The sequence below is a fragment of the Pseudorca crassidens genome, chromosome 18, assembly GCF_039906515.1.
Source record: "Pseudorca crassidens isolate mPseCra1 chromosome 18, mPseCra1.hap1, whole genome shotgun sequence".
Lineage (NCBI taxonomy): Eukaryota > Metazoa > Chordata > Mammalia > Artiodactyla > Delphinidae > Pseudorca > Pseudorca crassidens.
The window spans coordinates 78,633,588-78,659,144 of record NC_090313.1 but is presented as its reverse complement, the minus strand read 5'-3'; the positions used below and the strand labels follow the sequence as shown (position 1 = coordinate 78,659,144).

The 25,557-nt window shown below is 45.0% G+C and overlaps 1 long non-coding RNA gene across 1 annotated transcript in view; it reads left to right on the top strand.

Moving 5' to 3' along the window:
* The first annotated feature begins 930 nt into the window (after positions 1-930).
* Positions 931-25,557, top strand: part of LOC137210841 (uncharacterized) — a 290,832-nt gene continuing 266,205 nt past the window's right edge. Inside the window, exon 1 of the long non-coding RNA XR_010936745.1 lies at positions 931-1,031. This is a non-coding gene — a long non-coding RNA (uncharacterized lncRNA). The remainder of the gene's footprint in view (positions 1,032-25,557) is intronic.

Here is a 25,557-nt window from a genome sequence, read left to right as displayed (position 1 = left end):
ATCACCTTGTCACCAGTGACCGTGGTGGTGATGCTCTAGAGGAATAACTCGTATGTCTTAAACTCAGATTATGTGACAAGAGCTTCCATGTATTATCTCATTTAATCCTACCAGGTCCTTCCGGTTATCACGTCCGTTTTACAAATGAGGAAACTGAGGCTTATGTACGTTGTGTAAGATCACTTGGTGAGTGACAGAGCCAGGATTTGAACCAAGTCATTTCACTCCAGAGCCTGAGAAAACATTCATTGCAGGCACAGGCAGAGCTACAGACTCAGGTCCACAGTCTAGACAAACTGCACCTCGACGGGAAAGGCCTCTGCTCTGGGTTCGATCTTCAGGTAAAATGAGACGCCTTTATTTGTTCCAGGGGTTCTTTGTGACCCTGTGTCCATCCTGGAAAGTGCACTGTGGTTCTGGAAGCTGGGCAGGCTGGCCTGCAGGGTGGAGCCTGTGGCCCTGTGTGCGTCCCACAGGGAGAGTTCTGTGCATCTTACCGCCTGCCCACACCCACGTCTTCCCCCTCCTGCACCCTCAGATCAAACCAGCTGTGCAGAAACCAAGCCTGTCAGGGTGCCACATGTCCACAGTGGCCTAGTGCCTTAATGGGCCATTAATGAATCTGTTATCCAAGGTCCTGGATGCTCTGATATTCATGAGCCATGACACTCAGAGGAACGATTATGGGTTGAACGGTGTCCCTCCAAAATGTGCTGAAATCCTAATCCCTGGCACTTATGGATGTGACCTTATTTGGAAATGGTGTCTCTGCAGAGGCAATCTAGCTAAAACGAGGTTATACTGGATCAGGCGGGCCCTAATCCAATGACTGGTGTCCTTTAACAAGAGGGAAATTTGGACACAGCCCCACGGAGACAGAGGCGGAGACTGGAGTGCTGTGTCTAAAAGCTGAGGAACCACCTCTCACCAGAAGCCAGGAGAGAGGCAGTGAGGGGCCTTCTCTAGCACCTTCAGGGGAGCAGGCCCTGCCCACACGTTGTGTTCCGGCTTTCAGACCCCAGAACCACGAGGTAAGTACCCTTGCTGTGCTAAGGCGCTCAGTTCGCGGCACTTTGTCATGGTGGCCGGAGCAAACTACAGTAATACGGGGACCTTGGTTACAATACATACTCCTTTCCCGCCCGCCCCCAGTTTCTGAGGGCATTTACGGGGGTTTTTAACAAAGAACCAGTTGATGCTGATGTGGAGGGTCACGAGGAGTAACCCCGGCCCAGAGGGTGCACTGGACTGACTTACATCCCTCACCTTCACCGTCAAAACTACAGTGTTTTGTTAAGTTTATTTCATGGAACAAAAAGATGCTTGTTTGTCACTGTAAATGATAAATAAAGAAAAAGAAAAAAAAAAAAGCCTGCCGCTGGTTTCGTAAGAGAGGGTGTAAAAGGAAAGTGTCTTGAGACGTGTTCTGGATAAGGCCTTGCTATCTGCACACCTGTCTGGGCTCTGAGGCCAGTGTTTGGGTTCACACCTGTCTTATCTTTATTACTTTCTTTATCTTTAACATTTGAATGTTGACCCAATATGGGGCGGGGCGGGGGTGGGCGGTGGGTGGACGTTGTTTTGAACCTAGTGGCGTTGGACATATTTTTATATAACTTGAAGCTTGCCTTCTGCCCTTCTGACCCCCGAATCCACCAGAGCCAGAGGGAGCTCCCTGAGCCACAGCCCGACGCTGCCTTGCTCTGCTTAGCCCCCGGCCTCAGCACCTGCTCTTCAAGACCAAGTTCAAGCTTTTTAACTTGGCGGGGGTCTGTTTGCAACTCGGGCCCATTTTTCTCTGCAGCCAGTGTCCCCAGCTTCATCACTTGATCTTCTACACCTCTCTCCCCCCACCCTCTACCCTGGCCAATTTACTGGCTTACCCTTCCTCTGGTGTCCTCAGTTTAGAAGTCGTTTCCTGTGGAAAGCTTCTTAACCCTCCAAGGCTGGGTTAGGGCCCCTGCGATGTGCTTCTGTAGAGTCCCTGTAGCACGTGTCATGCTGGGTGGACACTGTAGGCTTACTCCTGTCACTTCCTCTCCAAGTTCATATGTTGAGATCCTAGCACCCACCACGATGCTGTTAGGAGGTGGGCCTTTGGGAGGTGATGAGGTCGTGGGAGAGTGGAGCCCTTGTGAATCGGATTAGTGTCCTTATGAAAGAGACCCCATAGACGTCCCTCGCTTTTCCACCATGTGAGGACACAGCCAGAAGTCTGTGACCTGGAAGAGGGCCCTTACCTGACCATGCCGGCACCCTGATCTCAGACTTCCAGCCTCCAGAGCAATAAGTTCCTGTTGTTTATAAGCCACCCAGTCTGTGGTATTTTGTTAGAGCAGACGGATGGACTGGGACAAGGCCTAGCCCTGGATGTGATGGGACTAGGAGGTGGGGCCTGAGGGAGGTGATGAGGTTGAGATGAGGTCATGAGGAGGGGGCCCCCATGAGGGGATCAGTGCCCTTAAAGAAGTGAGACAGACCAGAGCTGCTTCTCTTCACTCTCTGCAAGCCCAGAAGAGACCTCTTACCAGAACTGGACCAGCTGGCACCCTGGACCTGGGCTTCTCATACTCCAGGACTGTGGGAAGTGTCTGTTGCTTAAGCTGCCCCATCTGTGGTATTTGTAGCAGCTGAGCTGCTAAGACAGTATGGTTTCTCTAACGACAGGGAAAGTGTTTACCCCAGTACCTGACACATTGCCTGACACACAAGAGGTGCTCAGTGGATGTTTTTTGAGTTGATGGCTGTGAAACAAACGTTCTCAGCACTACCACTCAGCCTTCACTCCTGGCCCATGGTCGGCCGCAGAGGCCTGCGTCTTCTTTTCCTCTTCTCCTGCACTAGGGTTTGTGAGCAGTGCTGAGAAAGTCACACGGTTGTGATGACAAGACAGCACCAGACCCACACTCCAACCCCGGTGCTTCTCACACTGCTCTGACTCAAAAATTGTGGGCATTGAGGCTGTTCCCCACTCAACAATGCCAACCTTCTATCCTGTTCCATCCTCATCATGCACCCGAGAGAGGCCTGGCCACCCGAGGGGACCTGCGTCAGATGTCCTAACTCCTCGCTGTCCTTCTCCTCCTTTCCACATCCAAAGGGAAGGGTTGCTTCCACCTCTTGGCTACTGTGAATAGTGTTGCTATGAGCACGGGTGCCCAAATATTTCTTTGTGACTGTGCTTTAATGCTTTTGGATATATACCCAGAAGTGGGATTGCTGGATCATATGGTAGTCTTATTTTTTGAAGGACTTCTATATGGTTTTCCATAGCCATTGTACCAGTTGTTGACTTTGTATCCTGCAATTTTACTGAATTTGTTTATTAGTTCTAACAGTTTTTTGGTGGATTCATTAGGGTTTTCTGTAAATAATATCAGATCATCTGCAAATAAAGACAGTTTCACTTCTTCCTTTCGATTTCTTTTTCTTCTATTTCTTTTTCTTGCCTAATTTCTCTGGCTAGGACTTCCAATACTATGTTGAATAAAAGTGATTATGGCGGGCACCCTTGTTCCTGATCATAGAGGGAAAATGTTCAGTTTTTCACTGTTGAATATTATGTTAGCTATGGGTTTGTCATATATAGCCTTTATGACGTTGAGGTACATTCCTTCCGCACCCAGTATGCTGAGAATTTTTTTTTTTATCATAAATCGATGTTGAATTTTGTCAAATGCTTTTTCTGCATCTATTGAGATGACGATATGATTTTTATCCTTCTATTTTGTTAATGTGTTGTATCACATTGATTTGCATATGTTGAACTATCCTTGCATCCCTGAAATAAATCCCACTTGATCATGGTGTATGATTCTTTTAATACACTTTAGAGTTTGGTTTGCTAATATTTGGTTGAGTAGTTTTGCATCTAAGTTCGTCAGGGATGTTAGCCTGTAATTTTCTTTTCTTGTGGTGTTCTCTGGCTTCAGTATCAGCGTAATGCTGGCCTCATAAAATGATTTTGGAAGTGGTCCCTCCTAGTCTACCTTTTGGAAGAGTTTGACAAAGATTGGTGTTAATTATTCTTTAAATGTTTGGTAGAACTCACCAGTGAAACCATCTGGTCCTGGACTTTTGTATTTTGGGAGGTTTGTGATTACAAACTCCTTTCTAATAATTGGTCTATTCAGATTTTCTATTTCTTCATGATTCAGCCTTGGTAGATTGTATGTTTCTAGGAATTTATTCATTTTTTCTAGTTTATCTGATTTATTTGCGTATAATGTTCATAGTAGTTTCTTATTATCCCTAGTGTTTCTGTGTTATCAGCTGTAATATTTCCTCTTACATTTCTGATTTTATTTGTTTGAGCTTTCTCTGTTTTTTTCTTAGTGAGTCTAGCTAAAGGTTTGTCAATTTTATTTATCTTTTCATAAAACCAGCTCTTAGTTTCACTGATGTTTTCTACTGTCTTTTTAGTCTCTATTTCATTTATTTCCACTCTGATCTTTGTTATTTCATTCCTTCTACTAATTCTGGACTTCATTTTTTTCTTCTTTTTCTAGTTCCTACAGGTATGAAGTTAGGTGGTTTATTTGAGATCTTTCTTATTTCCTAATGCATGTGTTTATCCCTATAACCTTCCCTCTTAGAACTTCTTATTGCATCCATAAGTTTTGGTATGTTGTATTTCTGTTTTCATTTGTCTCAAAATATTTTGAAATTTATATTTTAAAATATTTTTCTATTAAAAAATAATAAAATTTGTATTTTGATTTCTTTCTTAACCATTGGTTGTTCAATAGCATGTTCTTTAATCTCCACATTTAAAATTTTTGTTTTTTTCTTATAATTGATTTCTAATTTCATATCATTATGGTTGGAAATGATGCTTGATACGATTTCAATCTTCTTAAATTTATTATGACTTGTATTGTGGCCTAACATATGATCTATCTTGGAGTATACTCAACATGCACTTGAAGAAGAATGTGTATTCTGCTGTTTTTTAAAGGAATGTTCTATAAATGTCTGTTAAGTCCATCTAATCTCGTGGTTGTTTAAGCCCAATATTTCCATATTGATTTTCTGTCTTGATGATTTATCTACTGATAAAGTGGGATATTAAAGTCTCCTACTATTATTGTATTTTTGTCTACTTCCTCCTTTAGGTCTGTTACTATTTGCTTTATATATTTGAGTGCTCCTATGTTGGGTGCATAAATATTTATAAATGTTATATCCTCTTGTTGGATTGACCCCTTTATCATTATATAGTGCCCTTCCTTGTCTCTTATTATAGTCTTTGTCTTAAAGTCTATTTTATCTGATATAAATATAGCCAACCCTGCTTTCTTTTGCTTTCCATTTGCAAGGAATATGTTTTTACACCCCTTCACTTTCAGTCTGTGTGTGTCCCTAAAGCTGAAGTGAGTCTCTTGTAGGCAGCCTATAGCTGAGTCTCCTGACTGCACAATTGACGGCCCAATTCAGACTCTCTTGGGGCCAGCAGGGAACCATACCTCTGACAATGGACAATTTCAAATTAGCTTTGATGCTACTAAAGTATATACATTGATATTGACTAATTTTTCCAGTTGAGCTCCAGAAGTTATTTGCAATATATCATGATGAGGCATCTATCTCCTTGACATGCCTGTGTGCTCCTGTTCCCTGGGACAGTTGGAGCATGGGACTGGTGCCTGCATACACCTCCTCACTCTGAGAAGCAGAGCTGCCATTGATTTTGCCTTGATGTGCCTTGAAGTGTTGGATCTGCCTCCTCACTCCTCTGCTTGAAATGTCTTCCCCACAGGCCTATACTTCCATCACTGAGTATTCGTTTGTGTCTTGAAAGCTCATTGTGTCTTCACACAGTATGTTAAGTCACCTCAAGCCAGGATGGAAAACATTTGGGCCATGTCTCCCAAGTTTCATGTGGCTCTTTTAAGGGCAGCCTACACCTCCCTCATCTCTGTGTTTCTGAGGTGGTGAAACATGACAGGAAGAGCATAGGAATATGGTTGAGAGAACTGGATTCTAATTCTTGGGCTACTGGGAATACACTGTGTGACCCTCAAGAGTTTTTTAGCTTTTTTTGGCTTCTGTTTTCTCATTTTAAGTGAAAATGAATGATGAGAAGTCTTGAGAGCTTTCATTTGTTGAATGCTCACTGTACCAGACTCTATATTACATGTTTTCCCTGCATTTTTCCTTTTGATCTTCACAGAAACTCTTTTTGAAGACTAGTTGTTTTTATTCCTATTTTATGGCTGAAGAAGTTGAAGCTCAGAGAATTAAGTTATATGCTGGTAAGTGACAGAGCTGGGTCAAAACTCAGCCTTATCCATTAAGTTGTATGATTAGGTCACTGCTAAGGTTCTTTCCATTTATAATATTCTATGAATACAGATGTAGAAGATCTACAGCAATCTCTGTGCTCTTGTGGTTAATAGTATTTGAGCTTCAGAGTTACATAAATATAAGGACTAAAGACAAAATCATTAATATTTATTGTTAGGCACCTTATGTACCTCATTTTTAGACAATGTCTCTTTTAATACCAGTCTCCATTCCTTCTGGAATTCCAGCTAGATATTGGACATTTTCATTTTACCTCCATTTATTTAAATCTCTTTTCTCTTTCTCTTTTGCATTCTGTATAATATCCTCAGGTTTATCTCCGGTTTACTAATTCTTTCTTCAACTTTGTTTAATAGTGTGTTAAACACATCCACTGAGATATTTTAATTTCATTGACTATACTTTTTATTACCATAAGCTCTATTTACTTTTTAAGTCTGTCTCCATTTTTTTAAGAGTGTCTTATTTATTACATTTTTATTACTTTTCTTAAATCATTAATTTCTTTTTTAGTTGCTAAACAATAGTTCTATTATCAGAAGTTCTTAAGAATTGAATCCTGCTGTTTATTTCGTCTGCCGACTCTCAGTGCTGGTGGTTTCTTGCTTCTTGTGCTGTACATGAACCCGAGTTTGAGAATTATGTCCCTCCAGAGAGGTTCTGCATGGTTTTCTAGGTGATCCAGGATCTCATGTTGGGTAGCACAATCTCCCCAACTTGTTTGAGATCTGGCCTGAGGCTTTGAATTCTCAGAGGGGGAAAACTATCAGAGATACAAAGGCTTTCTCTTTCTCTGCCTGTGCTGTGGGTGAATTTTCCCTAGTTCACTGTTTCCTTGATTCTTCAAGAGTTGTGTCTTTATGTGGGAGATTCCATTCCACATCCTGGTCCCTCTGGGGAACTAAGGTTGTTACCCCCTTCTCTCTGGAGTTGTCAGCGTGGGCTCACACAGTTCTCACTCTGGTTTTCAGTTTCATTTCTGGTTCTTTGGGGAGTTCCAATTTTTTTTTTTGTTTGTTTTCTTTTTTTGAGAACTCAGCTAGGCATTTAAAAGGAATCTCATGGTTTATGTAGTATCTTAAATTGTGTTATAGTGGGAAAGTTTCCAGGTTATTAAATCTTTAATATTGTTGGAAATGGAAGTTCTCCATATATTAACTATAAACATAATAATAGTTCTTCAAGGCAAGCATGGTTATCTCCAGTTTGCAAATAATAAAGTGCTTAAGAGAGGTTTAATGACTTGCCCAGCATCACATGGCTGGTAAACAAAGGAGTCCAGACCTGTCTTTCTCCAGCCAGTGCTCTTCCCAATACATACGGGCTGGGAGCCTGGGGTTGGGAGCCAGCCTTGGGTGGGAGGAAACTGGCTGCAAAGAAGGCTGGGATCTTGCCAGCGCACACTGTCCCTGCTTCCCACGTTTCCTAGCACCAGTTCTGAAGCCCTAATCATTTCAGGGCTGTAGGTTTGGGGTACCAAAAATGTGTCCTCAAGTGATAATCACAATATGATCGGGAGGTAGAGGCAGAGAGAAATGGTTCTTCCTTAGCTTTGTGTTTGCTGATTCCCTGGTCTCTTGAGAAGAAGGTGCTGGGATAATCTGAGCAGGAAAGCACAGGGAAGTCTGCCTGAGGGTCACCTGAGGAGACAGGTGGTGGCCGAGGCAGAGAGGCCAGGCTGTGCTGTGTGGGTCGTGGTGCCCACATCTCCTCCCTCAGGCTGAGGCTCGCCCCCATCAGCCCTGCAGGTCAATCTGCAGCACAGCTCAGGAAATCCAACACTGGGCGCTGAAAGTGAATCCCTCAGCTCCATTTTCAGCGACTTCTTCTGCTCCTTGTGTTTCAGTTTCCCAAGGGCCCTAACCCCAATTAATCCATCAGCTGGTGAAGGTATTAGGTTCAAGCAGCGCTAAGTGATTCTGGGCACCAGGCGAGCAGGGCAGAGTGAACACCCGCCGTGGCCCCTCCTCTCTCTGGTGGCGCTGCTAAATGGACAATAACATGGCGATGTTAAAAAGGCATAAACCCACCAGGTCAAAAGGAAAAGGAGAGCAGGTAGAACACGTTTGCATTTGAATGCATTGTGAGGAGGTTTACAGAACTAGAGGAGAATTTGGAACTGAGTTAATAAGAACATAGAAATGAAAGAAAATGAAAAACAGATAAGCAAATTATTGTGTCAGCTAGGAAAAGAAACGATTGTATTACATGAATAATCTGTGAATAGGATTTACAGAGATATAATAATGTAATGCCTGAATATTGGTCAAACTAAATTGGAAACTTTTAGAAAGATAATGTATGTATGTGTATGTAGGGCTGGGGTGAGAGTCAACAGATAATCCCTAAAATTGAAGTAGCAATATATGCAAGTTATTTAGAGACATGGATGCAAATGTGAAAATAATTAGCTAAAAGATTTGAAAGTGGTTGCCTTTGGGGAGTGAAAAATGGGGCAGGAGCTTTTATAGTTTTTTTCTTCACAAGACTTGTAGAACAATATGACATTGAACTAAAGCACATGTCTAATTTTGATAAAAATCAAACAAAATAAAAATCAGTATGCAATTTCATAGTAGAAAGTATTTCATTTTTAAAAAGTAAATTAAAAAAAAAATTAAGTGACTCTGAGCCTTATCTGAAATCAGAATATCTGATGGAAATCTTGGTGTGAAGTCCCAGGGGAACTGTCCTGCCCCCAGCACAGTCTGCTGGGCCCCTTGCCTACTTCCACATGTGGGCCTTATGCTGCAGTGGCTTCTGACCAGGACTGGCTCTTGGTCCTGTCCTTATGCTGCTCTGTTTTCTCTGCTGTGCCCTTGCTTCTGGGGTTTTCCAGGTTCTGGACCTGCTGCCCAGTCATTTTTAAAAACTAATTAATTAATTAATTATTTTAAATTGAAGTAGAGTTGATTTACCATATTAGTTTCAGGTGAACAGTGCAGTGATTCAGTATTTTTATAGATTATAGTCCATTTAAAATTATTGCAAAATAATGGCTATAATTCCCTGAGCTCTACAATATATCCTTTTTGGTTATCTTATGCATAGTAGTTTATACCTCTTGATACCTTATCCCATCTTGCCCCTCCCCTCTTCCCTCTCCACATTGGTAACCACTAGTTCGTTTTCTATATCTGTGAGCCTGTTCCTGTTTTGTGTGTGTATATGTGTGTGTGTGTTTGTGTGTGTGTGTATATATATATATATATATATATATACACACATATATTCCTTTATTTTTTTAGATTACACATGTAAGTGATATCATACAGTATTTGTCTTTGTCTGACTTATTTCACTAAGCATAGTGTTTTCTAGTTCACCCACATTGCTTTAAATGGCAGAATTCCATTGTTTTTTTATGGCTAATATTCCATTGTCTATATATACCACATCTTCTTTATCCAATTGTCTGTTGATGGACACTTGGGTTACTTCCACATCTTGGCTATTATAAATTATGCTGCTATGAACACTGGGGTGCATGCATCTTTTCGAATTAGTGTTTTCATTTATTCTGGATATGTACCCAGGAGTGGAATTGCTGGATTACATGGTATTTCTATTTTTCATGTTTTGAGGAATCTCCATACTCTTTTTCACAGTGACTGTATCAATTTACATTCCCACCAACATTGTATGAGGGTTCCCTTTTCTCTGCATCCTCTCCAACATTTGTCATTTGTGTTCTTTTTGATGATAGCCATTCTGACAGATGTGAGGTGACATCTCATTGTAGTTTTGATTTGCATTTCTCTAATAATTAGCAATGCTGAATATCTTTTCAACGTGCCTGTTGGCCATCTGTATGTCTTCTCTGGAAAAATGTCTATTCAGGTCTTTTGCCTATTTTTTAATTAGTTTGTTTGTTTTTTAGATGTTGAGTTGTATGAACTGTTTACATATTTTGGATATTAACCCCTTGTTGGTCATATCATTTGCAAATATTTTCTCCCATTCATTAGATTGGCTTCATTTTGTTGATGGTTTCCTTTGCTGTGCAAAAGCTTTTAAGTTTAATTAGGTCCCATTTATTTATTTTTGCTTTTATTTCTTTTGCCTTAGGCAACAGATCCAAAAACACATTGCTGTGATTTATGTCAAAGAGTGTTCTGTGTATGTTCTCTTCCAGCAGTTTTATGGTATTACATCTTACAATTAGGTCTTTAAAACATGTTGAGTTTATTTTTGTACATGGTGTGAGGAAATGTTCTTATCTCATTCTTTTACATGTAGCTGTCCAGTTTTCCCAGCACCACTTGTTTACGAGACTGTCTTTTATCCATTGTATATTCTTGCCTCCTTTGTTGTAGATTAATTGACCATAGGTGTGTGGGACTTTTTCTGGGTTATCTCTTCTAGTCCATTGATCTATGTGTGTTTTTGTGCCAGTACAATGCTGTTCTCATGGCTGTAGTTTTGTAGTATAGTCTAAAGTCTGGGAGCCTGCTTCTGCCAGCTTTTGGCTTATCTCTGAATTTCCTGGTCCTAGCTTTCCATCCTGTTTATTTTATTTCATTGTCCAAGGCTATTGCTCAAAAGCAAATACAAATGACTTCCTCATTTTCGTTATCAAAAAACATGTATCAACTCTCCAAAATCTGAATATTAACCAGTATTTTCATCAGGTATATCACACAAAAAGTGACAGTTAGACTTACCTTTACAGAAATGTCATCCTTGTAGTGTGAGATAATGGGAATGCCCTAACCTGCCTCTGATGGATGGTCTCATCTCAGTGAAGTCTGCTCCTGGTTTACAGCACTATGGCATTTATTACAATTCCTTACTTAACCATTAAGTTAATTTCAAAGGCATTTTGTATGTACACGTTTTGTGTGTCTCTACCTGAAACTCGACTTTCTGGAGACCTGGTGTAAGGCTCTTCTCCATGGTGAAGACCCTCCCCACCAGGTACTTCCTTACATACAATCCTGATATTATTCTCTGGTTGTCTCAAGAATATCAGCGTGTTTTGTTTTTCTAGGGTGATTGCAAAGTCCTCTAGAACAGATTTTTTTTCATTGAGTCCTTTCTTTTTGTGGAATATAGCCCTATTTCAGGGACATAGTGGGCTCTGGGGAAAAATGGATACCTTAAAATAGACTTTCACTTTTACCAAAAACCTAAGAAAATAAAGATGTTAATAACTTTTAGCTTGATGAATCTCCAAACCTGACACTTATTTAAAGGTTCAAGGTGAGAAAACTGTTATATATCACCCTCATCATCATTTAGCATTTAATGACACTATAGCATAAGTTGTAATTTGTTTCTCGCAGGCCAGAAACACAGAGGGAATCTCACATTCTTAACTTTATCTGGTGAAAAAAATGCAGCAGTAAAAATACTGGCCCAGATTTGGAATCCAGAATCGGAAGTTCCAAGATGACGATTTCCCCTTTTATGATAGTTTTAAACCTAACCATTGTCATGAATAAAATGACTTTAGTTTTTATGACTGATAGTAGAAATATTACATCACCTTATCAATTCAAAGGACTTCGTGGACTATTGTCTATTTTTAGGCAAATATTCCAGTCATTTTCACTCACAGTCACTATCAAAAGCCAATACTTATGTCATAATTGTTACGTTTCTTTGTACCTATGTTTACCTTTGTCTCATGTTCCTAACTAGTTGTTGATTTCCTTAAAGGCTGGAGTTGATGTGTGACTGGTCGTGGCACTTAGTTTTTTCTTTTTTCTCTATTTAGCAAACAGTTTTCCGGGCCTTTTAAAAAGCTTTACAAATGTTAATTTATTTAATCTCCATAGCTTCCTATGAGGTAGGTATCCTGTAATATCCCCATTTTACAGATGAGGAAACTGAAGCACAGAGATATTAAGTAATCCGCACAAGTCATAAGTGATACGGCTGGGATTGTAACCCAGGAGGTCTGGCTCTAGAATCTGTGCTCTTAACTGACATGCTGTGTTGTGCCTCAAAATTTTTTGCTGTTGATGATTTAAACTGAACAGAATTTTAACACTGTGGGGGAAGGGGGAGGAAGAAAATGTTCTTCCCTCTCTCAAAAGAGAGCTGGAATATAGGTATAGGATTATACAATGTTTAGTGTGGCACTCATGGAATTTAGCTCGCAGTAAACATGTATTTGATTTCCAGCTCTTTGCAAAATGCAAACAAGCTTTGTACTTGTTTGTCTTAGGGTTATGTCTTGGCGTACTCTCCCAGATGGTCAGATGAGGACTTGGAAGTTGCAGAAGTAATAGTTTAACTGAAAGGCTGTAAAATTAATGGAGTCTTTCTTCAGTGCCTTCTATCTGTCTATCTCCCTCTGGTTGAGTGGGGATTAGAAGTTGGACTAATACGAGAAAAATAGGAGTCTGTGAAGTGTCATATCTGATGCTGGCAGCATCCTGCTCTGAATGGGGTTACAGAGATTGCATAACTAACAGAGATAGGGTTTAGGGTAGGAAAAGGAGGATTAAAAAGAAATGCCAAGTTGTGTTTTTATGTGGAGGGTAGAGTTCATTTTAAATTTAGAACTATTTGTGGAGATCTGTAAACTTTTGTTGTCCTCCAGCACCCAAGAACCAGAATTACAGTTATCAAAACGTAAGTGAAACAACCGTGATTTTTTTTTTTTAGTGAAATGGACCCTGACAATATACATAATTTTTCTTGCATGTGTCTGACTATTTAGTTGCAGAGAAAGTAAACGTGATAAAACGTTAAATAGAAGGGGGCGTTTTTTGAAAGAACTAATTGTTAACAGGTTGTTTAATTATGAAGATTAGATCCTTGAAAAAAGAAAAACTACTCACATTTCTAACTCCAGATCCTCTTCTTTACTGTTGTCACATAAGCAGCTGCTCATTATTCTGTCTGGTTAAGGCGTCGGAGCTACAGAACTCGCAGACAGCTTTACGGTGGACCCAATCAACCCTTTGTGAAAAATCTAAATGTGTTTTAGTTCAGACTTTCGGATGTGGGACCAGATTCTAACCACCAGGGTAGAACGTGGCCCAAGCATCTGGCCCAAGTGTCCTTGCAGAAGCGAGAGGGCAGGAGCAGTGAGACTTTCATCTAGATCTCGTCAAAGGGGTAGGTTTTAAATTAACTGGAGTCTTCTTTCTGATTGGCATCCGGGAGATGGGGCTGAGGTGGGTTGCAGAGGCTCACACCTCACGCTGTGTTAATCCGTAGAGGCTTTGGGGCTCTTCCACACGTCACTGGATCCTGGGTGACCCAGAGTTGAGCCACGGGATCCGGTGCCAAGGGCTTGGAATAGAAGAGCCACGGGCTGTCTCGGTAGGAGGTTTTAACCACGAGACCAACCAGGCTGTACCCTCCTTACAGATCCGGCCAGAGGCAGGCCCTCTTCTCTGGGGAAAGCTGTTATGCCGGAGCGTGGCAGTCATCGTCTACCTAATATTCTTCCTGGTCTAGGTTTCCCTGGACGGCTTCCTTCTCCTGGCCTACACCTTGATCTTCAGGAAACTTCACTTAAATGAAAGCGCATGCAGTTTGGAGTCAGGCAGGCCTGAGTCCAAATCTTGTCACCATCAACATTAGCTGTGTGCTTGGGGCAAACTGTCCTTTCTGGCCACTGATACCTTCATCTGTAAAGTGCAGTCAGAAAAGAAACACACGGAATTAATGAGGATGAACTAGTCCCTGTGCGCGTGGCCTGGTGCTTCTCGGTGCCTCATAAGCGTCGGGCTCCTCCCCAGGCCCCAGCTCCGCCGCGGGCGGGCCCCTGAGACCACAGGTGTGCGCACGGCTCCGGAGCTCGCAACGCCGGAAACAACCCCAACACGAAGGCAGGAACCATGTGTTCAGTAGAAGAACGCAGGCCAGGCCGCAGAGCGGGCGTCAGCCCCAACCCGTGGCCTGAGGGAGGGCCCTCGTCTGCGGGCGGGGAGAGGCGGGTGCGGGGACTCAAGCGCCACTGGTGCCTCCCCCGCAGACTCTGACAGGAAAAAGGGCGGAGCGGAGGACGAGGTGTGTGCGCATGCGCGCGTGCACGTCCGTGCGTATGCGTGCACGCGCACGTGCACTCTGGGCGCGTCCACGGTGGCGGGTCCAGTACTGGGAACCGGAGGAGGAGACCGGTACTTGTGAAGCAGGGCGCGGAGCCTGGGTGGCTGATGGCGGACAGGTACGCACTAAGGTTCTCGGCGTGAGGGGGCTTCCAGGTGGCCGCCGGGAGCCCGGGGACGGCGCCCCTGCCGTGTCCGCGCACAGGACTGACTCCGGGACGACGGCCCCTCCCTCCCGTGAGGTGGGACAGGGCCTCGCGGGCGGCACGGGGGTGCGGCGAGCTCTGTGCACGGGACGCCTTGACTTCCACGGAGAGAGGGGACCGCAGGTGCGTGTGCGCGACCTCAAAGAGCCAGTCTGTCAGCTTCGTTACCGTTGAAGCCGAAGCCGAGCGTCGAGTGTTCCTTTGTCCTGCTCTTCCGAGTGTCTGACTGGTCTGAGGTGTGAGACCCACGCCGCCCTCCGAGATGCGCTTCTACCCGGGGTGTTAGCGGGCGAAGCGAGCGGCCACACTCAACCCCAAGGTTCAGGGCATGAAGCCACCAGCCCTAAGAAGATGGGTCTCCTTCTCAGACAGGGTTGCTTCATTGCTTTTTCAAGACATATGCCACAACATGGCTTTCTCATCTCCCCAAACGCCCTGGTTTCTCCTCCGAGCCTGCTGGAGGGAAGAAAGGGGAAGAGAGCGAGACGTGAGGTGTGCGGAGGGGAAGGACCCAGGAAACGGATTCTTGGCAACCTCGGCCATCGCATAAGCAGCGTCGGGTTATACATTTCAGTTTCAGTTACCCCTTCACCTGGGCTTTTGTTTGCTCTTGATTTTTATCCACGGCACATTGATAATATTCTTGGTTAAGATGTGGGACTTTCCCGGACTCAACCCCACGGTCGTAAAACAACCTTTCAAAATGTCCCTTTTTTTTTAAAAAAAAAGTGGAAACAAAAATACACATCTAGATAAACAAAGAAGTACAGATGCTGCAGCAGAGTGGCAGGTTGACGAAGCCGTTTTCTCAATGAATACATTAGGTATTAAAACCCAGGACTTAAGTGAAGAGCACAGATTGACCGCTAATGGTGATGCTCTAAGAGCTCACAACCCCCTCTGGTAACATAGCCGAATTTAAAAAGCAATTGTAAACGTAGGAGGAAAGAGAAATATGCATGAATATTTGAAACAGAGTCAAGCCAGCAGTACCACCAGCCAAGAACAACTGGTCGTCCAGAGCCAACGGAGCAGGGCCGGCCAGGGGAGACCTGCACCGGCGGCCCGCAGCTCGCGTCTCAGAATGTGAGTCTCCCAAAGGACGCCCATGGGAGAGCGGAGGTGTCGATCCTTAAGCGGGGCGGTTACCCCCTTCCATCTCGCTGCCTGTCCCCCAACATCCTAGCACCTAGAACGCAGTCTCCAACGCAGAGCAGGAGAAAACTGTGCCAGAAAAGAGTTTTCCCTTTTACTTCCCGAGAAGTAAATTTTAAAAAGAATATCCTTGTATTGGGTCCTCTGACTTCTCTTATAGAGGAGCACATGAAGATTTTAAACTGTTTTCATTCCGATTGATCTGCACCCCATCTCCAAATTATTTCAGTTGTGTTTCCTTGGTCTTTCTATTTGCAAGGTTACAAGTTGCTGACGTGGGGTTAGCGGAAGGTGAATGCCACCTTCTAGAACCTTTGTCAAATCAGCCCAGCACATCTCTCTGCTTTTCATAAGTTAATTGCTAACTTCCAAGGAAAAAACACTGTTTCTTACTTTCTGGTCTCTTATCACACATGCTGAGCACGGCTTGGTTAAGCAGTAACTCTGGCTATGCAGGTAAACAGAATTCCCCGCCCTACCCCCCTTCTCCATAGGAGTCTAAGAAGTGGGGGGAACAGTCAGTAGCTATTAATAACTCGCTTAACTGGAAGTGATTCAGTTTCATTAATACACTTTGAGAACATTTACATCCGCAAAGGACAGAGTGTTTACAAGGCCTGAGAAGGTTTTATGGAAAAGCAGCTTTCTGAGCCCTGGGGGCACTCTCCTGCCAGTGCTGACTTTCACAACAGTGGGCCGTCACTTGAGGGAAAACCTCAAGCTTTTGCTGAAGTTGGCCCTCATGCTGGCTTTTCAGGGGTTCTATAAACGGCCGGCACCTCGAGAGCCAGAAGTGGTTTTGGGACTTGGTAGAGGGTGAGTCTGAACGCCATCCAGGCCTCGGATGCAGAGAGTGGAGGAGTGATGGCCATGCTGTGGCTTCCTCCACACGAGCAGGCGGAGGAACTGGGCCACCTATGTAGTGTGACTTGGAAGTTGCCAGGAAAGTAGCCCCCTGACTGAGAAGTAGGCGTCTCTCCTCAAAGACCTACCTCAGAGTCTGAAGTTTAGACCAGGAGATCTCTGCATTTTGGTTTGGGCATGGTCTTCAAAACATCTCCTGTGAAGTGCAAAAATTCCACTTAAGGGAGGAAGGTATTAACACAGCAGCACCCAGACCATGTACTAAGAGTCACCTGCAAGGTCCTAAAGGTGGGGCCCCACGAAGTGCTGCCACCGCCCAGCTGGCTTGTGACCAGGGCCTGGGCCCTCCCTGCCTCATCAGGCCCACGCCACCTGCAGGTCCCCATGAGCGCCCGTGCAGAGAGCCACTGCTTCTGTTGCCTGGAGCTCGTGTTTCTTGTGGTGGCTCTGAGGTTTCTGCAGCAGTGCTTACATTCAGGATTGATTTAGGATCTTTCGCCGGGAACAATACAAGATCTTCCCCTCCACGGCCACGAGAAATTCAAATGCGTTCTAAACTGCAAAGCAGACATAGCGACCAATGAACTCAGCACTGAGTTTCACTGTGGGAACTAGCTTTTTTGCACTTTTGGAAATAGGAAATGTGCAATCTTTCAAATCTTGTCTTTCTTGGTTCCTGTTTGCTAGTACCCTGAGCGTGTGCTTACCTTGCCTACCCGGCGGCCTGGCTCCTTCTTCACTCCCAGGATCCAGTTACTACCCGGAGCCAGCCCACCCAAACGCGTTCCGTCTCTGAGCGCCAGACTCCCCTCCGCGGTTGCCCAGCAATTACGTCCGCTCACGTGTCCGCAGTCATCTCCACGTCACCAAGTGTGAAACAGAACTCATGATCTTCTCCTCCAGATTGGCTCCTCTTCCCGTTTTCCCCATTGCACAGAATTCATTCAGTTGCTCAAGGCAGAAATCTTAACGCCCTCCTCTTGGTCACCCCGTATCCAGGAGCTCCGTGAGTTTCCCCCGTCTCTCCCTTCCATCGGCTGTGACTTTACCCGCGCTGCACCGCCCACCCCACGCCGTTCGCTCCCGCCTGGTTTTCCTGCAGCAGCCTTCTCGCTAAGCCTCCTGCCTCTGATCCTTTGGTCTCGGACACCCACCGTGCGCCCTGCAGCCCGGGAGACCCTCCTACCCTGACCTGCCACCCGTCTGCCTTGCCAGCCTGCGTGCAGTCCCCGGGCTTAAGCTCGCTCACGGGGTCTCCAAGCCTGCGGGATCTGGCCGGGCTTTCTACTCCAGCCCATACCCGCCCACCTCCCGCCTCCAGTTCTGGCCCCTGCCATAGGAAACGGCTGTAAACGCCCACAGCACGGAAACCTGCTTCCCTTCGGGCCTGTGCGAACGCGGTCGCAGCCACTGGGAGCGGCCTGTCCGCTTTGTACCCGCCTGATGGAACCTGCTGCGTCCCTTCCTGGGCAGCTGGAACCCGCACGCTGTCCCTCCCAGCCCGGGCACCGCACCAAGGCCGCCGGGGGTGGGCGTGCTGACGTCATCTGCGCGGCCCCTAGCACGCTTCCTGCTGCACGACCAAGGCTCGGTAAGTGGATGGCGGGATTCTCTTTTCAAGTCTGAAGGGCACTGTGGTTGGCGCTGAGGTGACGGACTTCGAGGCGGCGGTGCTGCTTCTGAGCTGTGAAGGTGGGGCGTGGTGGGTAGGGCGCAGGCCGGGCCATAAACCGTAGCAGCGGCCGGCGTACAGTGATGCGTCCGCTGCTTTATCTGGGGCACCTCAGGGTTACCCTCGACGCGGACAAGGAACCTGAGGCCTCCCAGGTGAAGCGTGGAGGCCAAGGTCGCCCAGAAGGTGTGGAGGGGAGGGGGCGGCGGGATGGCTCGCCTGGCTTCCTGCTCCCGGCGCCGCCTGGGCTGGTCTGTGTGGCTTTGGCCACGTGCAGGAGGGTCCCTGACACCCACTGTGGCTTCGTGCAGCGGCCACCCTGTCGAGTCACTTTGCTCTGATGTGTATGATAGCGTTTCATTTGCGTCAGTGGGAAGGAGCCTATTGGGTGCGTGTGCTTTGCAGGGCGGGGGAAGCTGGGGAGTGTGACGTCGAGTTGTTGGGTTGAGTCGTGGAGAGAGTAGCATTTGCTCTTTCGAATTTCGTGGCCTGTTTTTCCAAATGGTCACCTCAAAAATCAATGAATTAGTTCATTCCTTCACCAGATGTTTATTAAATAGGATGCAAGATGCTGTTCTGTACTGAATATCAGACGGTCTTAATCTAGCCGCGAGAGAGGAGGCGGGCCCCCCTCCCCCGCACAGAGCAGAAGCTGGGGCCGCCGGCCTGGGTCTGGGAGGCCTGGGTCTGGGAGGAGTGGCGTGTGTGCTGAGACTGAGGCCATTTCTCGCTGTGGTGACTGGAGTAGGCGGCATGTGACCTGGCTGCCCGCAGTGGGGCGTGTAAGCTGTTCGATGTAAGCATGGCAACGAGCCTATGGCCCTCCCCGGGGCCATAAAGCAGGCAGTCCATCAATATTTACTGAGTTGGCTTTTAATCTCAGGTGCAGCATGCAGCCATCCAGCTGAATAGAGGAATTGTGTTTATGGCTGAGTCTGGTACAGTGTATTTCATTAGTACAATTACGATGAAAAACAATTCCTGTGTTATTTGCCTCACTTCTAAAATGCTTGTATATCTTAATTATAAGGTCAGGATTTTTAACCTGGAGATCTCAGATGCACCTAATCTTTAGACCCGGATATTAAATGCAAAAATTTGTATGTATATGTAACTGTTTATTTTTCTGCTTAGCGCTTTCATGAGATTCTTAAGGGAATATGTAGGAATTTTATTGTTGAAAGAGGTATATTCCACAGAGGGATAAAGCTGAACTTATTTATTGATTTCTTACGTAAAATCAACACATTCTTATAAGTATTTACAAGAAAATTATTTACAGGTAACTTTTTAATTTTTAAATTTTTGTTGAAGTATAGTTGATGTTACAGTATTAGATTAGCTTCAGGTAATGTTGTAACTTTTTGAATGTTATAATTTGTAATAGATAATGGGTCTAGAATATGTCATTGTGGCTTGGAATGTGAGAAAAGTTCAAGTGCTTAAGGAAAGATTTGGAAATAAGTGATAATATTATCTAAATTGAATGATCAAGGCACACCAAAATCCTTAGCTGTATTCCATGCATGTGCCAGAAATATAAAATCAACAAAGGATCTCCCAGACTCGAGTTACTGGACTCCAGTGACTTGACAAATGTTCGGAGCAGGCTTTGAGGTCCCTTGAGGATTCCTGCGCTTGGTGTGAGCACCACCCTATTAGGGAAGGTGGCAGAATGAGGGGAGTGAGCCGGCAGCCAGCTGGGATGGGAGACTGTCTGTGGTTGGACACTGTCTCAGTGCGGGTTCTTCCAGAGGTGGATTCTGAGATAAGGATCCCAGCACAAGTAGTTTCCCTGGGAGGTGATCCCAGGAGACCCAGGAAGGGAGTGAGCCCGGGGAGGAAAGCACGTTCTCAGGCAGGTGCCACTGAGGGCATCTGGGCCTTATTCCTGCCGGGAACTCTGGGGCCAGTGCCGGTCCTGTGCCTCTGCGGTACCCCGCCCGGGGCGGGGAAGCACATGTTTCCCCACTGACTCCTGCTCTGTCTGTCGGTTGAGAGCCACTCCTGGGAGAGGGGTGGACACCCCAGCACAGCTGGCCTGCCCGGAGAGAGGGGTGAAGTCCTCGGGAGGGTTACAGGGGTTGGCAGTTGGGGAGTTGGGCCAGCCTGTAGGAAAATGGTAAATGCTGAGGACATAGGGGCAGGACACGCACGTTTCTGCTATTGACACCTTCTACTCTGCTGGCCAGGCCACTGGATGGTGCTTGGGGGTCAGCAGACCCCAGCTTCTCTGCTGTCCACCTCCTTTGCACAGTGTCAGAAGTCCGGGTACCACCCACAGGTTCCTACAGAGGCTCCAGCTCTCAGTCTGGGGCCCTCAGCTCTGAGGTTGCAGGCAGTGCTTCACGTGGTGCGCTAACCGGAGAGATTAGGGTGGCAGTAGTGGGTTAATATTAGACGTGATTAAGGCAAAGAAGGGTGCCCTTTCTCTGCTTTGAAGAGCTTTAGACTAAAGTAGTTGGCTTATCAGTGCTTAGGAGCTGTGGTATCACAGGATAGACACCCCCCTCGCTCCCTCTCTCCCTCCCTCCTCCCTCCTGCTCTTTATTTTCATTCACTCTTTCTCTTTCTAAGAACTTGCACGCAGAAAGCCTTCTCTTTCTTTCAATATACTATTTTCCTCACCCTGTCTTTTCTGTCCTGCACTTCTGAGCTCAGGGACCATATTTTGTTGATCTTTGTGGTACTGATGCTCAGCAGAGTTCCTGGCATATATGGTGGGTCTTGAGAAAACGTTTGTTGAATGAATGCATCTTTTTGACGTCCTGAAGTGGGGCAGGGCAGGGGACTGTCCGGAAACTGCCCCTCGTGCGGCAGTTTCTGCCTGCGCTCTGGAGCCCTTTCTCTCTGCACACAAAGGGAGACTCAGACCTCCTGACTCGAAAGGAAGCTGACGTCCTCTTGGGGTTCAGCAACGTCTTTCAAAACTAAACATTTTTCTGTTGAGAATCGGCAGAAAACCCTGGTAAGTGGAAAACTGACGAGTTTTCTGTAGTTGCTGTCTAAAGAAATTTTCTCTTTGTAATTGTTTAAATTCAGTTGTGGAACTTATTACTGACTGTGAAATTAAATGCCATTTTCCCCACCACCATCCAGGCCTACCCCAGAAGTGTCTCCTGTTAGGCTCCTAACTGCTGCTGCTACTGGTACTTTTCTTTTCCTGTTGTCTGTAAACTCATATTTATTATTATCTTTTGAGTCTCTGACAAAGATAATACATATACATTGTAGAAAACTTAGCAAAAGATATGAGAGTATGAAAATAATTTCATCATTCAGGATAAAACCTCTTAACATGCTGGTAGAAAAACTTTTTATGCATATAACGCAGATAATGTTTTGTTTTATAACAAGCTGAGAATACTTGTTCTAGTTTCTATTTAATTAACAGGCAGCGGGTATCTGAGAACGGGGTTTGTTGGGACCATTTCCCATTGAAACCTCTCTGCAGTTTCTTTTCCTGCCTTCAGTTGGGTGAAGAGTTTTATAAATGAAGTGGCACGAGATACAGTTTGTTGAAGCAAAATTTTTACAATGCTTAAAAAATTCACTGTGTAGAATAAATATTTTCTTTTTCACATGCCACCTAGCTGCTGAAATTTGGACTAATCCTTCCAGTTTCAGCTTTGAAACTGGCATGCAACAGCAGTAAACTCCTCCCGTGAGGTTTTGCTTATTTCGTTTATTTCCCCCAAATTAATTTTACTGTGGTAGGCTAGAATAACTTGTCACTGAACATTTGGGTTTATGTGGTGAGGTTCAGCCAATGAAAGCAGGAGGTGGAATGCAGCTGTACTTGAAGGTTGACATAGAAGGGACTGAAAAGCATCAGTGAGTGGTTGGAAGAAGTCTTTAGAGGACATGGACCATTTATTCAGAGAGCAGGCTCGGTCAGCGTGAGGGGACAGTGCTTTCAGCCACCTGAATCTCACGGCTCCTGTAGATTCCATGATTACACAAATACTTGTTACAGGATAAATGCAACTGCCCTAGTTGGGTTACTGCATCCTTGCCAAAAAGTCGATGTACAGGAAGAGCCAATTGGGTTAGTTTACTCTTACTGACAAATACAGAGGCTACATGAATGGTCAGGGAAGTGGCCAGTGCAGCTGGACTGGAGGTGCTTGTGCATCAGACAACACCTGGGATTTTAGAATAACACACCAGCACCTCTACAACAACATTTACCAGAAAATAAAAACAGGGACGGTATGTTTCACATTTCCCATGGGCTTGCTAAAATATAACTTAAATATACAGCCAGTTAGAGACTCCTTCTGCAAAGCTCACCCCCCGCCCCCCCCCAAAAAAAACCCTCTAGATTGACCTTGAATGCTTCCCCGTAAGCAGCTAATATATGAGAACACGGTGTGTTTAGAGCTTGGTTTCTAAATATTATGCCCACTAAATAAACCAACATTCCTTGGAGAAATGGCTGGTTTCAGGGCCAGGAGGAGAAAGAACAAGATGAGTCTGGCTTATCTCATTAAGTCAGAAGGTGAGGAAGCAGTCACACGGTGATAGGACACCACACAGGAGCACAGACAGGCTGGGGGCTCTCACTGCAAACGAGGGACAATCTGAGCGGCAAAATGAAAGATGACAGGAATAGGCTGTAATTCACTGAATTGTATGAGAATCCCCAGGTTCATGGTGCTAATAAGTAGGTAAATGGAGAATAAAGGAAAGCTCTTTCTTAAAGCAGAATGTCGTGTAGAAAGAATAGAGTTAGAAAATGACCACTTTGTAACCGTCAGAGTAAAGATCTATTCAGGCTGGAATCACTAATGGATGCTGAAACTATTGGTTGACAGTTTCTCGGGAGGAGCCAGATATTTCCATTGTCTCAAAGTCTTCCTCACAGACTGCTTACTAATTGCAAAGGTAAGAATGGCAACTTTACAGTGAAGAAACTTGGGAGACACTTATTAACAATCAAGGATTCAAAGCACAGTTTCTGTCACCAAATCACAGGGCAAACTGTTTAACACACGGGTCCTGTTGTAATGCTTCTCCTGCCTAACGTTTCTGCCCGAATGCATAACCTACATCTAATTCAAATCGAGGGACAACTGACCTGAAATCTTCAAAAGTGCCAGTGTCATAAAAGACCAGGGAAGTGGAGGAAATGTTCCAGAATAAAGGAGATTCAGGAGACAGGACCACTAAGTGTAACACATGAGTTCTGGATCGGGTAAGACGGATGGAAAAGACATCGTCGGGACAGTTGGTGAAATCTGATGTGGACTGTGGAGTAGATAACCCTATCAAATCAAAGCTCACTTTTCTGAATATTTGTTTATTGTAATACAGGAGAATGTTCTCATCTTTGGAAAATGCATGATGAAGGACTTTGGGGTGACGAGGCAGGAGATCATCAGCTGACCCTCAAAAGGTTCAGAAAGAATGTAATTATATATGATATTGTATAGGCTATGTAAAATATGTAAAACGTGTTATATATAGAAAGGGGATGATAAAGCAAAGTGTTAAACTTGTGAATCTGAATAAAGGGCGTATGGAAGTTCTTTGTACTATTTTTACAACTCTTATAAAATTATTTCAAGATGAGAAGTGAGAAGGAAAGAAGTTACTAATTTTGCCACAGTTGGGGTGGAGGTGGGCCAGAAAGTCAAACCCACATCTCCGTCCGTCTCTTCTGTTCTCCGTGTCCCGTGGTTTCCTCTAGAGCCGTCTGCCTCCGCGCCCTGTGGCCGGGCTCCCAGGCCCCAGACGGCAGTGACAGCCCCTGCCTGTCTTGTCCCTTCGTCCTGTCTTCCTTTAGTTTGGCTGCCTCGGTAGCCCTCCCTCCTGCCAGCCCGCAGGTGAGAAGACCCCCGCCTGCTCCCTCTTCCCCACCACTTGCTGTTCGCCATGTTGTTTCCCTCCCCAGGCTGTGGGCCCCTGGAGTTGGGCTTAGACAGTCCAGCTCTTAGGTCTTGGTCCACCTCTTCCGGACCGCTGCTTGAGGGGACAGGCCTTTCATTTCCCCCCAAGGAAACACCGTCATTTCGGTGGGACGGGATTGGTTTCTTCAGGAATCACCAGACAAATCCTACCATGGGCTTCCTCAAAGTGTCCCAGCGCTGAGGTGCGTGGCAGGATTTTGAAGCTCCCGAGGCCACCAGAGCTGGCAGAGCCTTTGCTCCTCACCCCCCTTCAGGTGTGGCCCCTCGTAGACCATCACATGCCTGCCACTCCTTCGTGTGTGGGCTGTGAGATCAACTAGGTTAAAGCAACCTTGAAAGATTCTCATGTGATTGGGAATAACTCTTTCACATTAAGGGAGTTTGATCATCTTGGCATTAAGACAATTTATGAAAACACTGTAACTCAGCAAACCCGGAAATGCTGAGTTTTGGCTTGTGCACCCAATGGTCTGTGGTTCTCATGCTGGGATTTCCTTGTCCTTTTTTTTTTTTTTAAACTTGTGCTGGGAAGGGGGATTTGAGCCTTTAAGTCCTGGTTAAATTTAAGCGTAATTATTTTATCAGGTAGCAGGGGTGTAGCTATTACCTCAGTTACTCTTTCCATTAAGGCCGAGTGTCCAGGACTGGATGACGGTGCAGGACCCACTGCAGCTTCTGTTCATGATGTGCGGTGTTAGTACATTACCAAACACGTAGCTTTCATACTTTGTATCTATGTCGGCTGTTGTAGCCTACTTGCAGAAGATCCTTCATTCCAGCGGTGTTGACAATGGAGTGCTTTTGACTGCATCAGGCAGGGGAACAGCGTCCGGGGAAAGCTGCTGACGGGTTGGACCTCTCATTGGCTTCCTCAGACCTCCTGCTGGCCCATTTTACTTAGAATACTAATAACGAAGTAGTTATTTTTCCAAGGAGAAGAGTTCTGCTTCTTTTGTCCTTAACCAAAATAGGGACCAGTTGCTGAAAGTTGTATTGGTATTTGCACATGCCCAGCTTTCGAACTCAATGTTAAGGTAAAAAAAAAAAAAAAGAAAAAGTGAGACAAACAGCCTTTTAAAGCAAACACGACCATTGTAAACCACTTGGCTTTGGTAATTTCTTCTTTTTCCGTATAGCCTTGACTTTGGCTGAGACAGCGTGATTTACAACATGAGTGAACGTCTAGAGGGCAGAAACTATGTCATACATGGTCTGAGCTTGCCACTTTCTGTTCTAAGATATAAATCATATAACATTTGTAGTAAATTAGAATGTTTAGGTGTATGATTAGTTGCTTTGTATAACTAGTTTTTAGAACCTGTTTATAGAGTGTATCCTTGGTAATTTTGATTTTAAAATTATCCTTTAAAAACAAAGGTAATACATGTACAGGGTTTAAAAAACAGTGCACACTGGGACCTATAAAAAGAAGC